This window comes from Polypterus senegalus, chromosome 3 (assembly GCF_016835505.1).
Source record: "Polypterus senegalus isolate Bchr_013 chromosome 3, ASM1683550v1, whole genome shotgun sequence".
NCBI classification, from domain to species: domain Eukaryota; kingdom Metazoa; phylum Chordata; class Cladistia; order Polypteriformes; family Polypteridae; genus Polypterus; species Polypterus senegalus.
Genome location: NC_053156.1, coordinates 101495409 through 101509035, shown reverse-complemented (window position 1 = coordinate 101509035; position 13627 = coordinate 101495409).

Below are 13627 nucleotides of genomic sequence, written 5' to 3'. Positions count from 1 at the left end.
TTTATATCATTTTTATGAGTAAATGCAATAAAGTACTATATGTAGGTTACATTTTACAGGTACTGTAAATAGTTAACTTCTTTTAAATAATGTATACTGTTAATAATTAAACACGTGGGGGCATGGAGGCATGGTGGCACAACAGTAGTGATGAGAGCTGGTGCCCTGTCCAGAGATTGTTCCTGTCTTATGCTCTGTGCTTGCTGGGACTGACACAACCCTGGATGAATGTAAGGATGGAATAATTAAACATGTGTAACAAAGATTTTTCAATGCTCCTTAAAAGTTTTGAAAAATCTATATTTTAACTTACAGCTGGTTTTATTTATTACAGATGCTTATTGTGTGGTGATTAGCTATGTGAAGAAAGAAAATGGAAGGACAGGAATTTGGGGTGGTTATGTTTGACAGAGATAGTACTGCTGCAATAAATTATTCCATTATTCCTCATCGCTCATCGTTACCACTGCTCCACTGTGGCCCAACATGTTTAATAAATGCTTTAATGCATTTCATCATGAAAATAATATCAAATATACATTTTTATATTCTAATGTGTTCAGAGAGCTGTAATATCATGAAAGTAACTATTCTGTGTGGCAATCAATTCCTTCGTGCTCTTGTCGACGTAAGAATAAGCCCATTTAAGAAGCATATCGATTAATGACTGAGTCAGGGAGCACTTGGAATATGAAGCAATTAACGTTCTACTTTAGTTACGATGGGATTTGAGAAACTAATAAATTAAACATCGATTTTAAGATGAAGTTTAAGATGTTCTAATTTAATGACAAAATAAACTATGATATTAATATTGACATTCTGAGATTAAAATTAACTTTTTTTCTTCACTGTATGTCTATTTTTTTTTCTATTCTCTGTGGCCTTAATATGCTTCAATATGACACATAGACACTTGCCTTTTCATGCTGACATCTGACCACTTCTTTTTTTGAAATTCTTCTTTTTTATGAGTGTTTTTACCATTGTCTTTAATAAACCACTGAACAGAAAGGGCTATTTATATTGATTTGCATATTCAAATATGCAAAATTATGGGAGGAGTCAGGGTGGGGCAGTAGACACATGCATATGCGTTAAAATTCATGTCGGTTGGGATTTATAAAGGGAAAGTGTGTGGAAATTTGCTTGTGCACAGTTTTATTCATCTGAATTTTTTTGTGTGTACACACATTTCTGTTTTTGTCCGCACACCATGTTTTATTGTGAATTCAACACTCCCCAATCCATCCATACATTAATGTATCCTTGTTCTGAAATCTACTTTGTCAATTACAGATGTAGAGTCAGCAGACAACAGTAGGCACAAGGATAGAACTGAAGGTCTGATGCCAGGGTTGATTCATATAAATAACAATGACACTAATTTACTTTTAACAATATCCATCCATCCATTTTCTAACCTGCTGAATCCGAATACAGGGTCACGGGGGTCTGCTGGAGCCAATCCCAGCCAACACAGGGCACAATGCAGGAACCAATCCAGGGCAGGGTGCCAACCCACCGCAGTTTAACAATATTTGATAGTTAAAAAATAACAATTATTTACAGTGCTTTATGTATTACTATGAAATCTGAATATGCTGAAAAGAAATGTGGTTATTTCATACACAGTACAAACTCAGCACATTTGTCTGTTTTGGCATCTATATACAAGCCAGGAGACCTCTACACATTTACTAAAGAAGCATAATTAAAATAAACCTGAAGACAACATCCACTGACTTCACAAAAAATACAATGCAACATGTACAGGTGTGGATAAAATAACAGAAATGCCACATGAAAACATTAAAGTCAATAAAGGGATGCATATCCCTCTTACACAAGTTTTGGGCTATCTAAGTAGGTCCATCCTCGTCATTTTAGAAATTAAAAAGCACACCAGCACATCAACTTCCTTGCATGACTAATTAATTTTATGTTGCCAGTCTCAGTCCAGGATCTACACTAGACAGTGGGCAGTCCATTGACACACTCAAATAAACTCCCGTATCACCAAATTAGAGTTTTCAATGTACCTAATACACATCTTTGAGATGTGGGATAAAAACCAACAATCACATGGAGGGAATTTTCAAACTATACCGATACAGTCCAAGTCCAGGATTGAACCCAAAACGTTGAGGTTATGAAGCAGCAGTAGCACCAACCATACTGAAAGGCAGTTAGTTGCCTATAGCCCAATTTATTTTAGAATGCTCTGTTATTTGTGCTGTTCAGATTGTGTCAGATTAGTCGCTTGTTCTTTCCCAGGCCAGGAAATGGTGGGAGATCATATCTAATCCTCAAGTGGCAAGCTTATTAATTTGTAACTTATTAATTATTTCCACCCTATTGAATATTCAATATAAACAATTATTCATAGACCTTTCCTTGCTACGCTAAGCATTTCTATGTATTATAATTGTTCTTATGCACACTAAACCAATATACCAGCTTCTTATTTGAAGTTTACAGTTTTTGGATGTGTGATGAATGTACCCACAACATGAACACCCTTTCACTTGTGTCTTTCTTGGATTAACAAAAACTTCCCAGATCCCTCCAGTTAAAAAAAAATCTTTAACTCCAGGCAGTTTCACAGTAGACAATGATAAATAATTAATGTGATGTTACTTAAAATACCCCATGGCCCTTTTCCACTGGTTTTATTGTTTCCTTGCACTTCATTAAAAGCTATTCATTAATAGCAAAGCCTTCATAAAGTCAGTTCATTGGCTGCCAACCTAAATCTTATTCCATTGTGTACTTTTCAGGTTCCCATTACCATGTTGAATTTGCTAATGCTTACACAACAAATCTCTCTGTGATCATAGATTGTGAGCAAGCTTACAGTTCTGCAGATAAAACATGTATATGAAAGAAATACAATAATATTAGAAAAATGAATGTTTTATTCTTTTCTTGGAAACCAGAATGTCACAGGAAAGTTTGGTCAAGTTACTTTTCCTATCTAGTACATACAATAAACTCACAATTCAAACCATCGATATGTCTTTCTGTCTTTAACAGAGTGGGCAGCATAGAGGTGCAGTGATTACTTCTGCTGCCCCATAGCTCCAAGGATCAGGAGAAGATTTCCAAATATTCACCATCCATGTAAAGTTTGCATGCCCTTCTAGTGTCTGTGTGGGGTTTCTTTGGGTACTGTTACTTCTTTTAAAGATGTGCACAATCAGTTAACTAGTGGCAATATTTTCCTCAGTGTGAGTAACTGAGTGTGTGTGCATCAGAGTTTCCTCCAGTAGACTGGTATCCCACTCATAGATAGTTTCTTTCCAACATTATCCACAGCTGTCTATTATTTGGTAATCTAATAAGTGAGTTAGAGAAATTAATTAAAAAACATGGAATTGTGCATTTCAAAGCAAGATAGTCAAGTACATGACAGATCACTATGGTGTAATCAAATGCTGGGAAGAGCCTGCAAACATTGAAACATGTTGTAGTAAAAAACCTGAAAAAGATCAAAATGTAACTAGCAATGATTGAAATTAAACACTGCACAATGCAGATGGCATTAGTGATGAGCAAAACAATTCACTGAACTAAATATGCAACAAAAGTTGGTGTTTTGCTTTGCACATAAATTTGTGAAATAACTGCATTTTGCTTCCAGTAAACTTATTGCCATTGACAGAAGAAGAAAGAAGTTTAGTTCCTATCTGGAACCATGTGAATGCATTAATTCCACATGTGCCTGCCTGTCATTTATTATATAAATAAAGGTCTCTAGTGGAAAAAAATTAACCAGATTCACTTCCTGTCACATGTAGACATCTTGTTGAGTGATCAGACAAGTGATCAGAGAGTGATGCAGTACAATTGACGATAGCAATCCTAAAAATGCAATGGAGACAAAAAAGAAACTTAAAGCTCCACTGTGCATGGAGAGTGCATGTCCTCAATTTCATCTGTGTGAGTCAATAAACTGGAAAGGGCTGTTACTATGTAGCAGTGCGGACACATACAGTGAGATCTTCTGGTGAAGAACACACAGCAATGTACACAATAGGGTGGTTGGTCTTTCTGTGAAAATTTTGCAGTAAATATGTCACATTAAAAAAATGAATTGAGCCTCTGCGGTCATGTGAATGAGAGGCATAAATAGAATTGATTTGACAGACGTGCGTTAGGCTAAATTTATTACTCAGCTGCGGAAGACAACACAGGTAAATACAAAAGTGTAAATTAGGCATCAGGGAGCAATATTCCTTGTTCTCCACCCACAAAAATCCTTTAAAAACTTTAGGGAATTTCACATTAACAATTGCAAAATTGTCTGTCAAATGAATTTTAGTTTCTATTTCATAAAACTGTATGCAAATCTAAACTTGACTGTTTCACTCATCAATATGTTAGCATGAGTTTTGCAGGTATAGAAGAGTTTTGAGACTTGTATGTTATCACCATATCTGTTTAACCAGATGATATGAAAAGTTAGTCTGGCCTGTTGAATTTAGAGCATTGCAAACTTGTATAACAGATTTAAAGATGATTCAGTATCAAAAATGCTGGTAATGTAGTTTGTGTTCAGTCCAGAGTTGAAACATTGACAAAAACATTTTGAATTAGTTGTAAACCGTTAATACCATGAATAGTAATTGGTTTACACTCATATATTTTGGCGGTTATGAACACAGAAGTAATAATAGCACCAGACTATGACAACAGTTCTCATTTAATAAAACAAATCTTGACAGTTGTTGTGGCATCACATTCAAAAGTCATTGCTGTGTCATTGAGGCTTGTCACACAAATCATTGGGCTACAAATTTACTGGGAAATGCTCATCCATCTTGAGTTGAACTTTAGGACATTAGCACACATCCAAGCATTAATGTCAGTAAGGTAGGCAATGAGCTTATCAAGAGATGATGTGTATCCAGGTAGAACATCATGTCATGCTTGGGGGTCACATATCCCTGTGACAACATATTGATTTGGAATAGAATATAGAATGTGACCATTTGGAACCCTGAGGGACACTACTGAAAAGATGCTATTGAGAAGTAAGTTCATCGCCTAAGATAGTTTTAGGACATCTAGTATTAGCTTGTACAGTGCATTAGAAAAAAGTCTTTAAACCTTTCAGCATGGTACTATGGTCAAAGATGTTGAAAGTAGCAATGGAGCCAAGCAGAAGCAGCACAAAAATCTAGCAGAAAGGAGGAGGTCATTCTTAGTATACACAGGAGCTTTCTCAATGCTGTGATGAGCTAAAATCCAGACAGAAAAGAGTAATCCAAATGTCTTCAGAAATGTGCAGAGTCCTGGTAAGGGAACTGACACTCACAACCACAAAGGGCCAATTTAAAACTTTCAATTTACCTAGCCTGCATGTCTTTGGAATGCGAAAGCCCATACCGATAAATGGACAATATGAAACCTCAATTGAGACAACAATCAAGTACAGGATTCGAGTAAAGGATACTGGATCCATGACGTAGATGTGCTAAACACCATGCCACTCTGCCAGACAGGAATGGAAATAAAGTTCATAAGTCCATTTTTACATTCTATTTATCCATTTCAGGATGTCGGTGGATTATCCTGGGAGCACCAGGCACAATGCAGGGCAAAAAACTGGGTCTGTTAGGAGGAAAACCTGAATAAAATCAACATAGAGTGCTCTGTTCAGAATTAAAACCCAGGGATCACCAGTTAGACTGCAGTGCTAACTGGCCCCCAGGAATTTTGGGTACATTTGCATATCATACGAAAAGAACCTACTGTGATAGCCTTGTCTGTCTGTCTACATTAAACAACTCACGCTTCCAGATCTTGTTGACATTTTACACACTTATTGTTCAAGGAAATTTGTCAGCATAATTCAATTTCATTAAGATACCTTGAATAAAGCATGCTGTACAGATTACTGAAATGTTACTGAAACTCGCTGGCAGATTTGCAAACTCATCTATCTTAAAATAGTCAGTGCAACTTAATTTACAGATTAGTTAACTGTTTTACATTTACATTGAAAATGGTTGCTTCATCTTGTATGTTTTTGTTGTATCCTCTTCTTATTTGACAACTACTCCAGACAGCAAAACACTGAAACACCTACAGTCATGCATGCTGAACCAAATACACCTCACTGCAGGACATGAGATGGAACATGGTCAGATGTGGGCAAGGTTGCATGACCAAGTGTTACCATACAAGAAAGGTATGACACTGGATGAGTACGTATTTATTCAATTCACTGATAATGATGCTATTTGTTTATGAAGTCTACTACTGATGATATTGTTTATTTATTCATTACTGTTACAAGGTTAAGTATCATCCCTTCATATATCAAAATGCAGTGGTAGGTCATGTTGTATGCTAACAGTCTGGCTTCTGTCTCCTCCCCATCCCACGCATGTCTCTGCGGCTTCATGATTTCTTGTGTAAACCTCAGTTGCAGCAACTCACTTCTGCTCCTTGACACTGAAGCAGATAAGTGTCATGATGTTCATTTCCATAAAAGTAAAAAAATAAAAGTACTGTACTTAATTAATGTTGAAATATATAAATGATGGTTCAGTGACACTTTATGCACCAGTAACTAAATATATACTCAGTATTACCATTACACAAAAAAAAAAACCCCAAAGAATACTTCAATGGAGAGCGTCTAGCTGTAGTCAAGGAGTTTGTTTTGATTGTAGTATAAAATCTGGGAGGTGCAGCTTGTAGTGAGTCAGTATTGTAGCCTAAACTACACAATGAAGACAAAAGAACACTCCAGGCAACTCTGTGAAAAGATGATTGAAAACACAAATCAGAGGTTGGACACAAGAAAATGACCAAGTCGCTGAAAATACCTTGGAGTCCAGTTAAGTCAATCATTAAGAAATGCAAACAGTATGGTGCAGTTGTAAATATGCCTAGACTAGGTCATCCACAAAAACTGTGTGATTGTACATGAAAAAGTGAGGGAGCCCCATGAGAACTCTTAAGGAGTTACAAGCTACAGGGAATGTGACTGGAGAGGCTATGCTTCACCAGCTGCAGCTTTATGGAAGGGTGATAAAGAGAAAGACACTGTTAAAAATATGCACATAACATCTTGATTAGAGTTTGCCAGAAGGCACATGGGAGACACTGAAGTCATCTGTTAAAACATATGATGAGACCCAAATTGAGCTTTTTGCCTATCAGACTAAATGCCAAATGCAGTGCATTATTAAAAACACACCATCCTTGGTATGAAGCATGGTAGATACAGAATCATACTGTTGGGATGCTTGTCTGCAGTATGCCCTGGCAGGCGTGTGACAGTGGAGGGTGAAATGAATACAGGGAAATCCTGGAGGAAAACCTGATGCAAACTTCAAGAAACCTGTCTGTGTCTTGGAAGCAAATTATATTTTCCATCAAGCCATTAACCCTAAGCATAAAGTTAAAGCTACACAAAAATGTCTTAAAAACAACACAGAGCGGCCAAGTCAGAGCTAAAAAATTGAGAAAATGTGTCTGGACTTGAAAAAGGCTGCTTATTCATGATCCCCATGCAACCTAACAGAGCTTGAGTAGTTTTGCAAAAAAAATGGGGAAATTTGCAGTGTCCAAATGTGTAAAGTTGATAGTGCATGAATGTGCATGGAGACTCAAGGCTAACTTGAAAGGTGAGAATACTTATGTGATTAAAATATTTTCAGTTTTATATTTGTAATTTATTTAGTCCACTTGTCACAGTGGCATTAAAGAGTCTTTTTCTAGTGATTAGTGTCAAAAAAGCCAAATTAAATCCACTACGGGTCAATGTTGTACAATAATGAAATGTAAAAACTTCCAAACAATGTTGTACAATAATGAAATGTAAAACTTTTTATAGTGACTGTAGCTATTTTCTAACTCATCTACCCAGTGACCTGAAGTGGAAAATCATCAACTTTTGAACTGTACACTGATTATATTAAATTTGAATTATTTTGCTCAAATGAATCAGGATGAACTAAATTTGCAGAACCTTAATTACAGGCATTGCAAGCATATTTTCTTACTGTGTTTTACCAGTAATTTATAAATCTGATTCAGACAATTTCTTTTTTAATAAGTTTATGGCCTGGGAATGGGAAAAAGGTACAGAATGCCATAGAATTGGTTTTAATTAATTTATAACCTGCAAACACATAGACGCCATAGGACTTGTAATTACAGAATTAGTCTACAGCATTGTCTCAGGACCAAAAACCCTACATTTGCATTTTAACATAAACATAGCTTAACAGATTGACCAAAGATGACAATGACAGAAGTGTGAAAGAGAAAGTGAAGTCAGAGATTGAAACGCATGTAACCATTTCATCTGGATAACAGAAAATGTAGCCTGTGAATAACACTGACCACTAAATCAGTAGTTATCCTGAATAACATCCACCCCTTGACATTTCTGGTTTTCATTAAGCTTTTCGAAGGATGTTTATATCTAGGCAGTACTATAATGGAACCTTGGAAAGTGAGAGGATGCCTGAGGAGTGGAGAAAAAGTATACTGGTGCCGATATTTAAGAATAAGGGGGATATGCAGGACTGCAGTAACTACAGGGGGATAAAATTAATGAGCCACAGCATGAAGTTATGGGAAAGAGTAGTGGAAGCTAGGTTAAGAAGTGAGGTGATGATTAGTGGGCAGCAGTATGGTTTCATACCAAGAAAGAGCACCACAGATGCAATGTTTGCTCTGAGGATGTTGATGGAGAAATTTAGATAAGGCCAGAAAGAGTTGCATTGCGACTTTGTGGACCTGGAGAAAGCATATGACAGGGCGCCTCGAGAGGAGCTGTGGTATTGTATGAGGAAGTCAGGAGTGGCAGAGAAGTACGTAAGAGTTGTACAGCCCCGTGGACTATGATGTTTGCTGATGACATTGTGCTCTGTATAGATAGTAGGGAGCAGGTTGAGGAGACCCTGGAGAGGTGGAGATATGCTCTAGAGAGGAGAGGAATGAAACTCAGTAAGAACTAGACAGAATACATGTGTGTAAATGAGAGAGAGGTCAGTGGAATGATGAGGATTCAAGGAGTACAGTTGGCGAAGGTGGATGAGTTTAAATACTTTGGATCAACAGTACAGAGTAATGGGGATTGTGCAAGTGAGGTGAAAAAGAGAGTGCAGGCAGGGTGGAATGGGTGGAGAAGAGTGTCAGGGTGACAGGAAGCTGGGTAAAAGTCCTGGCAGCACTGAGAAAAGGAGTGAGTCCTATTTTTTAGTTTACTTATTTATTTAAGATTTGGTGCACATGTCATTTAAGTGGCTTACTTTAATTAAGATTATTAAAAATGCAGCTTTAATTAACGTTTATAGACCTGGTTATATCTGACTGCATCTGACAAAAGGCAGTAACCAAAATGTCAGTCCATTGCAGGACACATACTCACAGAGAATCATTTAAATGTCACCAGTTAATCTAAAATACACAAAGAAGCACAGGTAACTACAGACTCCAAACACACATAACTGTAAGGCACTAAGTACTCTGCCACCATTCTGCACAATTTCATTAAGTCTGAGATTACTTAGAGACACTAAATTGCCTGCATGTGTAAGTGGCTGTGTTTGTGTATTCTGTGAAATGGACAGACGTGTAGCCAGAGGATACACATTTTCTATATATTTACTTGGTTAACAAATGGATGAATTAATGGATTTCAAAGTTACTAATGTGCGATGGATAATACAGTACTAACGTACAGTGTGGTTACCGTGTTTTCTTATTAATGCTAAATTCATTCATTACCTTTTATTCTGGTCATAATTTATAAATATATTTTCTGAGGTATAGAAATCCTTATGACATTTAGCTTGTTATTTTTAATGTGATGCAGCTACTGTTTGAAACAGTAATTACAGTTACAGAATTATCCTACTTTTTATTATTTTTATTGATACAATAATAATCTTCAAAGTAAATCAATAAATGCTTCATTATCATAATAGCATGGAACTTGATTTAGTGTATAACCTAAAAAGCCTACAGTACTCACTTTAGCAAAGTGAATTCAAAACAACACTTGGCATTCTTCACATTGTTTTGTCTACCACACGCCTGAGTCATTTCAAGTTATTTTTTGGGTGTACAGGCGAAGAGATAAAATGTCAACTCATGATGCTGGCTGAGTGGTGTTCTTATGAGTTCTCTGTTAGCTCAGCTAATACATTTTAAAAAGAGTGGGTTGCTGGGAAATATTAGTTGATTTAAAATGGCGGGTGAGTCCTAATTTGCCAGTGTGGAAGAGCTGTGGTAAAACGTGGAAGAGAACAGGTTATTATAACCCTAAATTAAATATTGGTACAAGTATTGCAACTAGTCAAGAGTGAAACTATTTGTCTAAAGGATAATATTGATTCTTTTTGTAATTGTGACATGGTACTCATATTTTATATTTATACGTTGTAAAATATCCAAAGTTTTCTGTCTATTCAAAACATGATTGTGCAGGAATCATTCTCATTCTCCTATAAACAACCCAATTCCTTTAGAACTGTAACAAAGGGAAAAAGTAGAAATGCTTCCCTGATCCTTTGTGAGCTATTCATTTAATTTGTACGGCTTGGATTAAATTGTGATGCACACATGGAGCAGCTGTTTGACAGCTCTGAGCCTTCACAGAAATTACACTACTGCACACCTAGAACATGAACTCTGACTTTAGCAGTAGCTGCACTCTCCTCATGGAGTGGTGAAAAAAGCCTTGTAACTAACAGAAGAAAGAAGAAAAGTGTTAGACTATTCAGATATTTGACAATGTGGAATTGATGACATACAGTATTACCTTGAGTCGTATTAACACAGAATTGATTATTTACTTTCAAATCAATTTTTCATATGCTTGAAAAAATTTACAAAAAAAATAAAGAAATACTTTACATCATCTGCTTTTCAGGTGCTTATGGAGTTTAAAAAGAACTGGATGAGTCACCTCACCTGGTCCTAGAGACCAGATCTGTCCTACTCAGGTCCGGGGGTCAACTTTGTTTTGTTTTTTTTTTTTTGATTATTTACTGTATATCAGCGTTTCTCAACCTTTTAAGTATTTGTGACCTGAGTTTTCATAATAGTTTTAATCGTGCCCCCCCTAACATTTTTTTGAAATGTAGATGCATATTTTATTATACCTACTTAAATTTTATCGACATTTATCTAACTCTATATTTATTGTTCTAGTATCAGAATGTAGTTTAAGTTAATTTGTTTTGGTTTCAACAGATGTTTTTTTTCATAATTTTGATTCTTGTTTTCTTTTTTTCACATCTTCGCACTTTTTGTTACTTTGCGCCCCCCTAAGGGGGCCCTCCCCATAGGTTGAGAACCACTGCTGTATATGATGCATTTGCATTCCAACTACAGCCATTCCACTTTTAGTTGAATATACAATATTACCACCATTATTCATATATCTTTTTTTATTCATTATTCTGGTTTTAGTGAGGTACATCAATGAATAGTAGTAGTAGCAATGTAGCAAGATATCTAATAATATTAGTTTCAAAAGGGTTATTTTTACATTTACAGGAAGGACAACCCATTAAATTAAATTATTTTTTTCCTTATTAAGCTGACTTCTTTTTAAGAGCCCAGTGCACTATAATTACAAATATAATATGACAAACAAGTTTGCAATATAAACACAAAACATAATGTTGAAACATTAACCAAGAAACATCATGCAATATATACACAGAAAAAAGTGTATGGAATTTGTTTATTTTTTAAGTGCAGACCCTCCTGTCCTAAGTGAGTTAAATTCTGAAAGAATCGCTTCATAGAAAAATGATGATTATTTCACTTGAATTCAAAACATTTGAAAATAGAACCATCATTTGGGATGCCTCGCACACTCTTAGGCAGGCCAAAGAATATTGGAAAGTAGCAGTCAAAGCAATTAACATGTACAGTTAATTAAAAATCAGTATAAGAAATTATTACATACTTCCTCAGCAGCATCTATAATGTACATATATGCTGTGCTAGAGAAATGAGTTGTCAGCCTTAATATAAATTTTGGGACCAGTCAGACTTTCTCTACTTGAATTCACCCATCACATCCATTTGTTTTTTATGGCCCTCTTTTTATAGTGCAGGGATTTTGTTTTCTATTTTGTCAAATTAAACAGCCCTTACTGAATTTTGCTTCTCTGCAGTAAACACCATCTCAAGGGAGCTTTACACCTTTTTACTTTTTTTCCAGTTACAGATAAAGTGATTGTTCAGGATTAAACAAAGTAACACAGAGATGGAAAATGAAACAGTAGATTTGGAGTTTAAACTTCAGTGCCTTTCCCAAACCAGGTATTCAATATGATACTATGCAGAATATTCTGATGATTTCCATTTCACATCTTTGGCTGCACACAAATGAATGTCAATGTGAAATGAGGAGACGCAGAGAGAAAACACAGAAAATAAATGCAGGCTAAGGACTTCAAACAGTGATGTTTTATGTTCAAATCCTGCATCTATATGGCCATGAACAATTTAATGAACTTCACCTGCCTTTGCTCCAAATAGTAAAACAAAACAAATGTAACTAATTGTATCTGAAATGTTTGTAAGTCACTTTGAATAAAGGCATCAGCCTAATAAGTAAATGAAATGGCAATACATATGAGTTTGTAAAATAATTACTCTATGCAGTGGATTTATACCACAGAAGAAATCCAAACCATACAGAAAAATAGACAGAACATTACAACAAACAAAGAAAATGCTGATTCAGGAGCATTGGGGGACAAGGCCAAAACCAGCTCTGTTCTGAATGCTATGTAATAACAGGACACACTGATCCCCAAACCTGTTTAGATTCAGAAGTTAATCTAATATGCACATCTCTGTGTTCTAAAAAGAACACCAGAGTAGCCAGGAAAAAAAAACACATACACACAAAAAATTTGAGACAATGTTCAGATTCCAAGAACACAGAAACCCAGGACACTTGATCTGTGAGGTAGCAGTGTTAATCACTATTCCTTACTTTTTGATATAAAGTAAATTAACATTTTATATAATGTTTGGTACTCACTATTAAAAGAAAAAAAGAAGGCTGCTAAGATGTGTTATTTCAATTATTTTGTGAATATCTCTATAATTGGCCTATTAAATTTGCATAGAAAGAGCATTCTGTCAGATGCTAATGGAATCCAACATATTTGATTTGCAAAAAGTGCAAGCAGAGCTGCAAGGCTCTGATGTGTAGAAGCACAGTGTCTAGTGTCAACAAATGGAACACGCTTCCTGTTGACCATATGATCATCAGCAAACACAGATGGAGTGTCTACAGTAAGTGAAGTACCAGTCAGATGAAGAAGGACAAATGGGAACCTAAATATTACAATTTCTTTTTAAATGTATTTTTATTTATCCATCCATTTTCTCATCCTGATTATTTAATACAGCAAGAAGCTGGAGCTTACTCAAAAATCATATCAGCACAGGACATGAATCAACCTGGATCTGACATTGGTCAACTGTAGAGAACACTTTTTTAACATGTCTACTCACCCATTAAAAATGCCATTTAAGCCAGACTGTGGGAGGAAACTGGAATTCCCACGTAAAGTCCATGTATGCAGTGATAGGATCAGGATCTGAATTTAGAACTCTGAGCATT